The sequence below is a fragment of the Camellia sinensis genome, chromosome 8 (genome assembly GCF_055761805.1).
Source record: "Camellia sinensis isolate YWXY chromosome 8, ASM5576180v1, whole genome shotgun sequence".
Classification (NCBI taxonomy): Eukaryota; Viridiplantae; Streptophyta; class Magnoliopsida; order Ericales; family Theaceae; genus Camellia; species Camellia sinensis.
Window position 1 is genome coordinate 53,121,350 of NC_138968.1, and position 14,506 is coordinate 53,135,855.

Here is a 14,506-nt window from a genome sequence, read left to right on the forward strand (position 1 = left end):
AGTTAAAATGATAATTATTTTTTACCCTTAAATGATAATTATTTTTTATTTTTTATTTCTTAACCAAATTAATTTTTAATTTTTAAAAAAAAAATTCTAAAAATCAAACCATACATAGCTTAAAAATCTTTTGATAAGTCATTTCTTACGTTGGTAACTTATTTAATTATTTGTTAATTTTGTGACATTTTTACCATCTGAGGCATGTTTGGTAACCATTTCGTTTTCAGTTTTCAATTTATATTTACAAAAATTTAAAAACTATCATAAAAACTTGTTTGATAATTTTTTTGGTTTATAAATGGTTGTCTCAATTTGTAAATTTGAGGAAAATACATAAATTCAAAAAATGAGTTTACGTTGATTTTTAAACAAAAATTTAAAAATTTCACTAACAAAAAATTTTTTCAATTAATTTTTTTTTCAAATAACTTTTTTTAATTAATTTTTTTTTCAAATAATTTTTTTTCCAATTAATTTTTTTTTTCAATGAATTTTTTTTTCAAAGGTGAGGGGAGAACTGTCATAAACATAAACCTGAGGGGGTGTCAGTGTAATTTACCTAAATAAAAAAAATATATTTTAAGAATTAAAGTAAAAAAATAATCATTTTATATAGCTGATTATTATTTGCTATTATAAATTATTATATATATATATATATTTAATATTGGTCTGAATTTTATAAAATAAAATTTATATATATTAAAAATTACATATGTTTGATGTGAGTGTGTGAGTGTTGTGGGTGTGTGTATGTCAGAGAGAGAGAGAGAGAAAGTGAGTGAGTGTGTGTGAGAAAGAAGAGTGAGTGCTGGTTTTGATTTTTTGTTCAAAACGTGTTTTGAAAGCACATTTTTACATAATTTACTTAAAAAGTGTGGTCACGAATATGTATAAATCAAATTTCTTTATGTATAAATCAAGTTTACTTACACTTTATAATTTATGTAAAGTCACAACCTACACTCATAATTTATGTAATGATTAGAAATTTAGGTAAATTATAAATCTTGTTACTTTGATGTAGGTTGTTACTTTGATATAAAGTTAGGTTTACCTGCACTCATAAGTTTACCTACCTCATAAGATTTCTAATTTACCTATACTCATAAGTTTACCTACACTCATAAGTTTATGTAAATTACCTAGATTCCTAATTTATCAATTACCTAAATCAACCTACATCAATTAAATTTATGTAATGATTAGAAATGTTGTTAGTTTATAATTTATAATTTATAATCATTTTTATATAATTTACACAGAATGAAGTTCAAAATTTAAATTGATGAAATTAAAACTTTCAAGTTTAAATTAAAAAAATACGTAAAAGTCTGGAGTTTTTTTTTGTAATTTGTCCAATATTTTAAACATGTTTGTGTTCATTTGTAGGCAAAAATCAAAATAAAAATATATTTAGTATACACTGTAATGTAAAAATTTCATGCCACTAATAAATGTAATTTTAAGAACCAAATAATTTCTTTTTAAAATGGTATACCATTTTAAAAATAAAATTTTGGTGTTGACAGGATAGTAATTCATTTCCAAATGTCTAATTTCATCCTTAAGTAGTAGAGACAATTGGCAAAAAGTTTATTTCAAAGGGGTATAAAGTATTACATTCAAGGTAAAATCTTGTTTGGTAATAAGGACAAAGCGAAAATTGTTGACGATGTTAAAAAAGTTGCTGGAAAAAATTATGTTTGTTTTTATCACACCATAGATTTGTCATTGTATTTATATCATAGAATAGCATAATACATTTTTAATAATTCTATTGTTTATCATTAAAAATTAGAAATCTCTTGTAAAATTAATCCAAAATTAATAAAAGATCTTCAGAACAAAAACTTAGCTGAATTATGACATAATGTGATTAGTTATAACATATTGTGAGGTCAATTATGACATTATTTTGATTATGATGACTTAGAAAATATGAGGAAGAAGAACTCCGAAAATATGAGGAAGAAGGAATATATTTCTGTTATATTCAAAACTTCTTATCTTACAAGACCAAATGACACTCCTTATATAGGAGATATTACAAACATCATCATAACCCATTATATGCCACTTACATATTATATATTACCACTATCTACCACTATCATATTATATCCATGCCACTATCTACCACCAACACCACTATCATATTCTATACATGCCACTATCTACCACCAACACCACTATCATATTCTATACATGCCACTATTTACCACCAACACCACTATCATATTATATACATTAACATAATTTCCAGCACTCCCCCTCAAGCTGGTTTGAAGATATCTTCCATGGCCAGCTTGCTAGTCAGCTTATCAAATTGCTTCTTGTGTAGTCCCTTCGTTAGCACATCAGCTAATTGTTCACCTGTTGGAAGGTAGGTCATACAGATTATGCCAGCATTGATTTTCTCCTTGATGAAATGTTTATCCACTTCTATATGTTTTGTGCGATCATGTAGAACTGGATTATGAGCTATAGATATAGCTGCTTTGTTGTCACAATAGACCTTCATAGGTGTCGGGTGAGAAAGCTTTAATTCTTCAAGAATTCTTTTAATCCACATTACTTCACAGATTCCATGGGCAACAGCTCTGAACTCTGCTTCTGCACTACTTCTAGCTACCACATTCTGTTTTTTACTCCGCCATGTAACTAGGTTCACAAAGGAGCAGTATCCGGATGTTGATCTCCTATCTGTAACACTTCCTGCCCAGTCTGCATCTGTGTATACTTCAACTTGAAGATGTCCATGTTTCTTGAACAGTAAGCCTCTCCCTGGAGTTCCTTTCAAATATCTTAAGATCTTATAAACGGCCTCAAAGTGCTCTGCCCCTGGTGAGTGCATGAACTGACTTACCATGCTGACTGCAAAGGCAATATCAGGCCGCGTATGAGACAAGTAAATCAATTTCCCTACAAGTCGCTGATATTGTTCCCTCTCTTTGACTTCTTCAGCCTTAGCAGCTTGTAACTTCAAGTTAGGCTCGATCGGAGTCTCCACCATCTTACAACCAAGCATACCTGTTTCTCCAAGGAGATCAAGAACATATTTTCTCTGATTAACGAATATACCTTCCTTGGATCTTGCAAATTCCATTCCGAGGAAATACTTGAGGGCTCCCAGATCCTTAATGTGAAATTCTTTTGCGAGTTTCTCTTTGAGGGCTGCTAACTCTGCTTCATCATTACCAGTTAAAATGATGTCATCAACATAAACAATCAAAATTGCAATTTTACTGTTTTTTGAATGTTTATAAAATATTGTGTGATCTGCTTGACTCTGCGAGAAGCCACAACTGATAACTGCCTTCCCAAAGCGTTCAAACCACGCTCTTGGTGATTGTTTGAGTCCGTATAATGACTTGTTCAATCTGCATACTTTGTCGCTTCCAAGTCTCTGCTCAAATCCCGGCGGTAGGCTCATGAACACCTCCTCTTCAAGATCACCATTGAGAAATGCATTTTTAATGTCAAGTTGATGTAGAGGCCAATCTGAATTTACTGCAAGAGATAACAGTACTCTGATGGAATTTATTTTAGCAACAGGAGCAAACGTCTCCTGATAGTCGATCCCATAAGTTTGAGTGAAGCCTTTAGCCACCAATCTCGCCTTGTATCTCTCAACGCTTCCATCTGCGTTACATTTTATCGTAAACACCCATTTACACCCAACTGTTTTCTTGTCTTTGGGTAGATCAACTATCTCCCAAGTACCACTTCTCCTTAAAGCATTCATCTCCTCCATGACTGCTAATTTCCAATTCGGATCATCCAATGCTTCCTGTATATTCCTTGGAACAAACAAGTGTGAAATCCTAGATGTGAAAGCTCTATGTTTTTTAGACAGTCTTTGATAGGAGAGGTAATTTGCAATAGGATGTTTAATGCAATTTCGGACACCTTTCCTAATTGCTATAGGAACATCAAGGTCGGAAATAGAAGGAATAGGATTACCTAAAATTTCGATGCCAGAACTCGGGTGGACATTCGGGTCATTAGGATGGACATTCGGGTCATTATTCCTCAGATGAAATCGCTTCCTAGTATAAACCTGAAGCTCAGGATTTAGGTCATTTTGTAGTACTTCTCCCCCTAAACAAGAATCTTCTTGACTAGGCACCATAGAACTTGGTTCTCCTAAGTGATCATTATCAGACAGATGTGGTTTTTGTGTAGGATAAATGACATTGGGGAGCGGGATAGAAATATCCCAAAAACGGTCTTCTACTCCACTTGTCTCCCCCTGAAGAGAAGTGTTGGGGAAATAGGATTTTGTTTCCACAAATGACACATCCATACTCACATGAAATTTCTTGGTTTGAGGATCGAAACACTTATACCCCTTTTTGTTTGAGGAATAACCCAAAAAAACACATTTTATAGCACGGGGGTCAAGTTTTGAACGAAATTGACTGAGAACATGAACATAGGCAGTACATCCAAAAACTTTGGCGGGTAAATCAGAAAACAACCTCGTGTCAGGAAAAAAAGTTTTGAGACAATCAAAAGGTGTTTTGTATGTTAACACCTTTGTAGGCATCCTGTTTATCAAATAAGAGGCTGTTAAAATTGCTTCACCCCATAAATATTTAGGAACATGCATGTAAAACATTATAGCACGTGCTACTTCAAGTAGATGTTTATTTTTTCGTTCTGCAATGCCATTTTGTTGAGGGGTATCCCGACATGTAGATTGATGAAAAATCCCCTTTTTTTTCCAAAAACTCACCTAACTGCTCATTGAAATATTCTGTTCCATTATCAGAATGTAAAATACCAATTTTGGTTTGAAATTGGTTTTCAATCATATTGTAAAAATTTGTGAATAAATTTTTCACGTCAGATTTTTTATTCATCAAATAAATCCAACATAAGCGGGTATGGTCATCAATAAATGTAACAAACCATCTTTTACCAGAAAGAGTAGTGATTTTAGAAGGGCCCCAAACATCACTATGAATCAAATAAAGAGGTTTGGAAGCCTGGTAAGGTTTTGGCAAATAAGTAGAGCGATGAAATTTTGCAAAAATGCAACTTTCACAATGAAAAGAAGAACAATCAATCCCTTTAAATAATTCTGGAAATAAATGTTTCAGATAAAGAAAACTAGGATGTCCTAGCCTATAGTGCCATAGCATTATTTTTTCTCGAACAGAGATTGAACTAGTACTATTAAAGCTCTGAGCTTTTTTATTACTAACAGGTATTTCATCAAAGTAGTAAAGACCTTCAAGCATCCTAGCACGCCCAATCATCATCCCTGAGTTCTGGTCCTGAAATTCACAATGGGATTCAAAAAATGTAACACGACAATTAGAATCCTTAGATAGTTTACTGACAGACAAAAGGTTACAGGCTAAGTTGGGGACGTGAAGAACAGCATTGAGATTAATTTTCTCAGTTAGTTTAATAAATCCTTTTCCTACAATATGTGAAAAACTACCATCGGCTATTCTGATTTTGTCATGACCAGAACAAGGGAAATAGGTACTAAATAAATGAGAAAAACTAGTCATGTGATCGGAGGCACCGGAATCTATGATCCACGGAGAGAAGTTTAGGCAAGAGAAGGCTTTAGGATTTCTACCTGTTTGTGCCAACAAAACACTAGGAGTACCGGATGAGGAGTTGGATTTTATCAGCTTTAAGAGTTGATCAATCTGCTCTTTGTTGAAGGGACCTGAATCGGCTTCATTAGCGGTAGGAAAGCCATGATTCTTCTCTCCTTGTTTGCTGCTTTTCCAGTTGACAGGTTTGCCATGGATCTTCCAACACGTTTCGCGTGTATGGCGAGGCTTGTTGCAAAAATCACACCAGACCCGTGGCTCGGCAGGGGTTGAAGTGGTTTCGGACGTAACTTCCGACATGACTATGACGGTTTTAGGGCTGCTGTGTTTTTTTGTTGCTCTGATACCAACTTAGAAAATATGAGGAAGAAGAACTCCGAAAATATGAGGAAGAAGGAATATATTTCTGTTATATTCAAAACTTCTTATCTTACAAGACCAAATGACACTCCTTATATAGGAGATATTACAAACATCATCATAACCCATTATATGCCACTTACATATTATATATTACCACTATCTACCACTATCATATTATATCCATGCCACTATCTACCACCAACACCACTATCATATTCTATACATGCCACTATCTACCACCAACACCACTATCATATTCTATACATGCCACTATTTACCACCAACACCACTATCATATTATATACATTAACATAATTTCCAGCATGATGTAAGAGTTGTTTAGTTATTAAGTGTGTGAAAATATAATTTTCCCGTCCCCACCCTATTTTCTCGTTGAAGTTATATTGGGGAAAATTACAATCTCTATTGAGTTTGAAGTGATATTGGGGAAAATTACAATCTCTATTGACAACTCAATTAAGTTATGAGCTTTTACCATAAAAGTTCTTCAAGTGGACAAAAAAAGAGTTCTTTTTTGGGTAGTATACCAGTTTTCTAACAAATGTAAAATATACATAATTCATGTAACTCATAAGTAGGTGTAAATGTTATGAATTTATAATTTTATATTTAAATTTTAATATAGTTTCTGATGAATCCTTAAGGAAATATTAAATGTGATAGTGATTGTATGCAGGGCGCGTTCCTCTTTTTTTATGCTTTTATTTTTAAATGTGACATCATTTATATAATAGAATACATTGCATGTTTATTTGTGTCAAAACTATAATATAAAATTTAAATTTTAGTACAAGTCTGAATTGTTTATTTTTATATTTATTTTTTGTATGACAAAACACAAGATTTAATTTATTATACATCTAACAATAACTCATCTAATAAAATAAATCTGAGTACAAAATATAAAATAAATCCTAAATGGAGAAAAAAAACCTTCATGCAGAAAAGATACGAGTCTCCACATAAGAAGTTAAAAAAACTCCATGTACAGATGAAACCTCAGCCGTTGTTTTATATGAATAAAAATAAGTGAACAAAAATGAGAAAATAAACAATAATAAACACATAGAGACAAATATAAAAATGCGAGAAAATATAAATTGACAAAAATGAGAGAGCTGCTTTTTATATGAAAATGTCACTTATGATATAAATGTCACTTATAGGAAAATATAAATTGTCTTTTGAATTCCACAACTTCCTTTCACCAAGTATCCACCTAAACAAATTCAAATAACCAGCACAAAAATAAAGCAGGTGAATTTACAAAAATAAAATCATCACTGAAATATTACCAAAAAAAATAAGAAGAAGCATAGAAAAAGAAAAATTTACATTTACCGTGCACAAGAGCATGATGTTAATCGTAATAAATAATGGAAAAAGCAGAACACAAGAGCATGATGTTAATTTTGTATGTGTTGTAAGCTTTGTTTCTTAAAAAGCTAAAAAATCTAAAACATAATCATTATTTTAACTCATATTTTAATTAAAAAATCAATAATGATTGTTGGATTACAATTGCTGATTACTTAAATAAAGTTCTTGCCTCACAGGTAATTGTAACTGAATGAGTTAAAATTCATATAATTCTTTTAGAAGTAAAATCTGATACAAGTATATTGTTGCTATTTTAATGTTTTTTGTTTCATTGAAGCAAGTATATGGAGACTGTTCCAATTATTTTCTACTGGGGGGAAAGCATAATTCGGGATCCCGATGAAGGCGTCTCATATGATGCTGAGCCAAAAGGGATATATGGGGTGCAACTTGGCACCACGCTTAGCAATTTGAAGAGATGTTCATGTCCAAGGTGGCAAGTTACGGGGAAAGTGTCCGATTGACCTTCAAATGTAGATATCCTTATCACCAGTGGCAAGCACTCAGCAAATACAAGATATTACCGATCAATGACGATGAGGCGTTGAACACCGTATTAAGTATCGGTGCAAGTTTCCAACCACCAAATTGTTTGGAAGTCTACATTGATAAAGAGGTTGTACACAATGTCCCGAATATGACACATATGGATTCTCGTCTGTTCACTACATTGCTGACGCATGGGATTGACACGACAGCGTTTCAGTCTCCTATGTATGAATCAGATGTTATGTAGTGGGCTACACACAACAGTCATTTGAGGGCCTTGGTGTAAAATCAAGTTCATGTGGTGGATATGATTATGAATTTGACAATAACACAGAAGATGTGCCAACCTGCAACCATCATACCACTCCAGTTGAAGTTGCTAGTAATATGGATGAAACAGTGAACTATGTGCAATTTGCTGACAGTGACATGTACGGTCCTGATGTCGCCCTAGACGATGATGAGAATGAAATGTGTGATGAAGAAAATTTATTGGGTGAATCAGATGATGATGATGAAGAAGATGATGCCGACGCTCCTGTTGACCCTGAAAATGCCCCCATTCCACCTAGAGCTGAAATCCCTTTCTATGAGAACATTCACATGGGTGGTGATTTTGACATGAGTAGCCGTGATGTCATTCCTCATAACTAGATCTGGAATGCTGAAAATCCAGAGTCGGACAAAGGGATGGTTTTCGTTGATAAGAAGCAACTTGTACATGCTGTGAAATTGTACCATGTAACAAATAATCTAGAGTATAAGATCGTAACCTCCAAGCGAGACGTTTGGGTGTCTGCTTGGAAGCACGATTGCAGTTGGTGGTTGCGTGCATCTCTTAGTAGGAAACATGGTCTTTTTGAAATAAAGCAGTACAGGGGTCCTCACCATTGTTTATACCCACGAATGAATAGGGACCACACTAATATTAGCTCCAGTTACATTGCTTCTCATATTTTGGGACAAGTTGCGGTTAGTATAAAAATTAAATGTTTACATATATATACATATTTGTTTGTTTATAGTTTTCACACCCAAATAATCCAACTCATATTTGATTGTTGTATGCAGAATGAACATGATATGCTAATTAAGAATGTCATCGAAGATATCAAAAAGACCATAAACTATAGTATATCATACAAGAAGGCGTGACATGCAAGGGCAAAGGCAATTAGAATGGTATTCGGGGATTGGGATGAATCATATAGGCAGTTGCCTAAATTCATGCATGCATTACAGACATCTAATCCTGGCACCATCGTTCAATGAAAGCATAGATATACCGGGCATACAACCATTATGCCCGTCTTCCACTTTGTTTTCTGGTCTTTCAAACCCGTGATCAATGGCTTCAGATATTGTAGGTCTGTTATAACCATAGATGATACACTCTTATACGGTAAATACACTGGTGTGTTGCTTGTAGCAATGATTGTCACTGCCAATGGAAAAGTATTACCGATTGCATTCGTTGTTGTCGACAAGGAGAGTTTGGAGTCTTGGTCGTTCTTCATTTCAAATATCAAGGAACATATTGTCATGGACCGACAGGGTGTGACTTTGATATTTGATTGAGCTGAGAGTATTTTAGCTGCTGTAAGGCGGCATTGGCTGAATCCCTCGCTCCAATTTGTTGGATATCATCGGTACTGCCTTTGATATGTTTGTAGTAACTTTGACACAAAGTTCAAAAATAAGAAGCTCAAACAACTTCTATGGAAAGTAGGGAGTGCTGATCAACGACGAAAGTGTAATGCTTACTTAGAACAGATACAGGCTATTAACCAAGATGCCATCGATTGGGTCCACAAGATGAATCCTGTGGAGTGGGCCCTTGCATATGACGGTGGATATCGGTGGGGGGGTATTGACCAGCAATGATGCAGAGTGCTTCAACAACGTCTTGAAAGGTGCAAGGAACTTACCTATCTCAGCTATGGTTGAATTTACATTTCGACGGCTCGTCAAATATTTTGACGAGATGGGAGCCCAAGCTGAAACAAATGTACGGAATGAGTTCCAATACCCTAGAGAGATGCAAAAAACTATCGAGGAGGGCATCGCAAGGGGAAATACTTTCCAGTTGATATCGTATGACAGGTTAGTTTGTAATGTGAACTAAATTGTTATTATTATGTTGTTAAGTTAATTACACCTAAAAACATGAACTTGATTAGTTTGTATCAATATTCTCTGATAGGCCCTGCCGCGTATTTGAGGTGCAAACATCTTTTCGCTATGGACGAGGTCGCAATAAACAGATTGCGCGGATGAATCAACCCACATGCAGTTGTGGGAAATATGAGATAAGACACTATCCATGTTCCCATATGTTCGCTGTAATGTCTGAATGTGGTGACAATCCATTCGAGTACGTTGATCCAGTATATAGGCTTCCTGTGTACATGAGGGTTTGGGAAACTAAATTCAATCCAATACCGCATCAAGATTATTGGGATGATCCGCAGTGGACCTTAATGCCTAATGTACTTCGTCTGCGAGAAGTAAAACGGGGTCGTACATCTATGTCTCGTATTCCGAATGAGATGGATATATCAGATAGGCATTTGACCGCTTGTTACAGTGAGTGCCAGCAGACAGGTCATGACAGGCGAACATGTCCGGCGCGACTTGGTTGATGAAGACTATGTAATACTTACATATTGTAATATATTATTTTTAAATTCTTTATTTGTAATAGATCATTTAATTCTTTATTTGTAAACGGGGTTGTACATTTAAATAGATCATTTTTTATTTGTAATAGATCATTTCTAATTTTTAAGTCTTTATATATTGTAGTTGTTTTATATTAAAAAAAATTGACAACTAACATACTAAGCAAATAAATTAAACTAAATATATATGCAAAAACATTTAACTGTACCACATAGCCCTAAGTTTTTTACTGTATACTTGATTCAAAATGTGTATTACAAAATTCTATACTTAATCATGTAGTTCTTCTACCATTTGAAAATTTAATATTTATAAATAAATTTAATATTTTTGAATGCTGCAACCATTGTTCACATTTACAATTTATGAATAAATTTATGTCATTTAAAAATTTTATAATTTATTCAAACTTCTAGCATTACAAAATCAATATTTAAGTTTTGTCAAATACGCTATAAATGTAATCATTAACCTATTATTGGAAAAAAAAAAAATTCTCATTCAATTTTTTGGCAAATATTTATGTAGGAAAATTATCCACATGTTACTGCACTATGTTCATGGTCATTATTAAGCTTATGTAACTGAGGCCCTAAAATTATTTTCGAAAAGATTTCTATATTAGTTATAGCATACATAACGGTAGGTTCTGTTGAATTTTTATCATATTTAATGACATATAATTTTAAATCTTAAAGTACAAATATATATATATATATATATATGTATTTAAAAATCATAAATTATGAAATAATTAGAGTTTTTTTTTATGATTATAATTAGATTTTAGTGAATTGCTTCCATGTTAGTGGCATAGAAATTTGTCTTTTGTCGAAGCCATAAGATTTGCTTCATTGTATTTTAAATCTTAAAGTACAAATATATATATATATATATATATATATATATTTAAAAATCATGAATTATAAAATAATTAGATTTTTTTTTGGATTATAATTAGATTTTAGTGAATTGCTTCCATGTTAGTGGCGCAGAAATTTATAATTTTAAAATAACCGAGCACATCTTTTTTTTTTTAAAGTCGTCATGTATGGAATTAATTAGAGTTTAATTGTTATAGTTAAATTATAGTTAACCAATAGAGGTTTTTGAAGTAAAAATTAATTACATTTTAGTCAATTACTTTCATATATAGTATCACACAAATTTAAATTTTGAAATAGCTGAGTACACTTTTTTTTTACAAATCGTAATTTATGGAATAATTACAGTTTTTCTGTTATGATTAAATGAGATTTTTATTGTTATGATCTAGTATTTCACTTGTACAGGCTTCATGACACATGTACCTGAGGAGGTTCCATTGTTTAGTCAGGCACATCGGGCTGACAGTTTATGGGAGCGTCCGGTATGCAATAACGTTTGTTGGACTTTACGCTTACAATTAAAATACCCTATATTTTGTTTTATATTACGTGATAATGCTATTATTTAAACTAGTCATTTTGTTATGCAGGATGAGGCATGCACCGTGTTGACCTGCTGCCGGGCAGATTCTAGATTGTGGGAGCATCCGTTGGACCATAGAGTCTTGCAGTATATACTACGCGCGGGATTCAGTGGTGTGTACCGTATCGGGCATATTTGACTGGACCACCTACTCATCACTGCTATCGTCGAGAGGTGGCGCACAGAGACTCATATATTCCATTTCACGATCGGGGAGGCCACCGTCACATTGCAGGACGTATCTGTCCTATATGGTCTATGGATTGATGGGCGAGCAGTTACTGGAGTTGACCCATCATTGACGAGGAAGCAGTGGATAGCCCTATGTGCTGAGTTATTGGGAGTAGCACCTACACCTGCACACTTACAGGCAGGTAGACTGAGGATGAGGTGGCTGGTTGAGCAGTTTGTTCATCTTCCAGATCATGCTCCAGATGAGTTGGTACAGCAGCATGCCCGAGCATATATTTTGTGGCTTATTGGGGGGGTACTTCTCCCTGATAAGTCACAGAATGTAACGCCCTCAAAATAATAACAATAAACCCATCAGATAAGACATGCATTTACATTTAAACTAACCGCATTCCTTTCATTCATTAGAATTCCATTACATAAGTATTACATGTTAACCTCATAACAAAATGCCCTACGGGCTTACAGCTTTCCAAGTTAACACTTGGTTACAACGAAGAGTTCTAACTCGTTTACACATTAAGCCCTTGGCTTGAAATTACATGTAATACATCAAAAGTAAAACGACAAAACTATGCCCGCCACTAGCCTCCCAGCTATGTCCTTGGAGGTGGCATGCTCCCTGTACCTGAAAATGATATTCCCATATAGGGTGAGCCACAGCCCAGTAGAAATACACTAAACCAACCATGGACAATGACTAAAACATTAGCAATTGATAGTTGGTCAACACTGATTCAATCACATAAATTACATATTTATGTCAACGACTTACAAGTCCCAATTACTTTTCATTTTCCCTTTTTCAACAGATAAGCATGCTAGCTCTATCATCATTTCCACAGATATGTATAAAAACTATATCTCACATTCAGATAAGCATAAAAGCTATATCCACATTCTCAACAGATATGTATATCAACAATATCCACAGATAAGCATACAAGCTGTATCCACACTCTACAACAGATATGTATATCAACAATATCCACAGATAAGCATACAAGCTGTATCCACACTCTACAACAGATATGTATATCAACAATATCCACAGATAAGCATACAAGCTGTATCCACACTCTACAACAGATATGTATATCAACAATATCCACAGATAAGCATACAAGCTGTATCCACACTTCACTTCACAAAGATAAGCATATGAGCTCTATCTTCACTTCTCTAGACAAGCATATGAGCTCTGTCTACGGAGTACATCCCCTATCTCCTCCAAATACCTATCCGGTTTAGAGGTCCATCCCCTATCTTCCCCTAAACCGCGGAGTACATCCCCTATCTTCTCCTCTACACATAACGTATATAAACACATTGGTTCTATATACAATCACACAATACAAACAATTAATGTATTCTAGCAACTGTCAAGTTCCATAACACATTCCATTGATTAGTTTCAGTTTGCCTAATCAACATACATTGTCTACAACAATCACGACTATCCTCCACCGATAGCCCAAAGCAGTTATTTCTAAAACAGAAAATAAATGCACAAATGGATATTCAATCAACATTTCATTTCCTCATTTCTCATCAATTAATTATCCCAATTAATTAAACAATGCAATTAGACCATTTTCCATAATTACCATTTCAACCCTTAGGTCCCATTTTCTTCAATGATTCAGCAATCATTCCATTTTTTTCATGCTAAACATGCATCTAGGTTTATTATGAATAAAACCCCAACTTTTGTATAATTGCACAAAAGCCCCAAACTTTCACAAAATTACCAAACCAAGCCCAACATCTCAAAATACCAAAATTTAAAGACAAAACCCATAGAGAGGAGTAGGTTATCCCTACCTTGAAGTTTTAGCCCAAAAGGAGATGAAGACTCCAAGATCAACTTGCTCCAAATCCAAACTTTTTCAGATTAAAATGAAGCTCTCAATGCCCTCTATCTTTTTAACAAAGGCCCTAGGCTAGATTCACACCCTAGGGAGATCAAATCTTAGAGAGAGTGCAAGTTTAGAGAGAGAGGGTGTCGGATTTAGGGTTTAATCAAAGAAAAGGACTGAAAAAGTGATGTTTTAGACGCTGCTGTCCGCTGATATAAAACACCCTCGCTCGAGCGAAGGATTGGTCGCTCGAGCAACCAGACACAGAAAACTCTCGCTCGAGCCAAGAAGTTCTCGATCGAGCGAAGAAAAACCCAGACCGCTCGAGCCACGAAAAGCTCGCTCGAGCCAGAAACTACAACTCTCAGGTCCAGAACCGGGACAACACTACTCTCGCTCGAGCGACAAACTCCTCGCTCGAGCGAAGGACCAAAAATCTGGGCAGCAACACTAGGCTCCCAAACACAA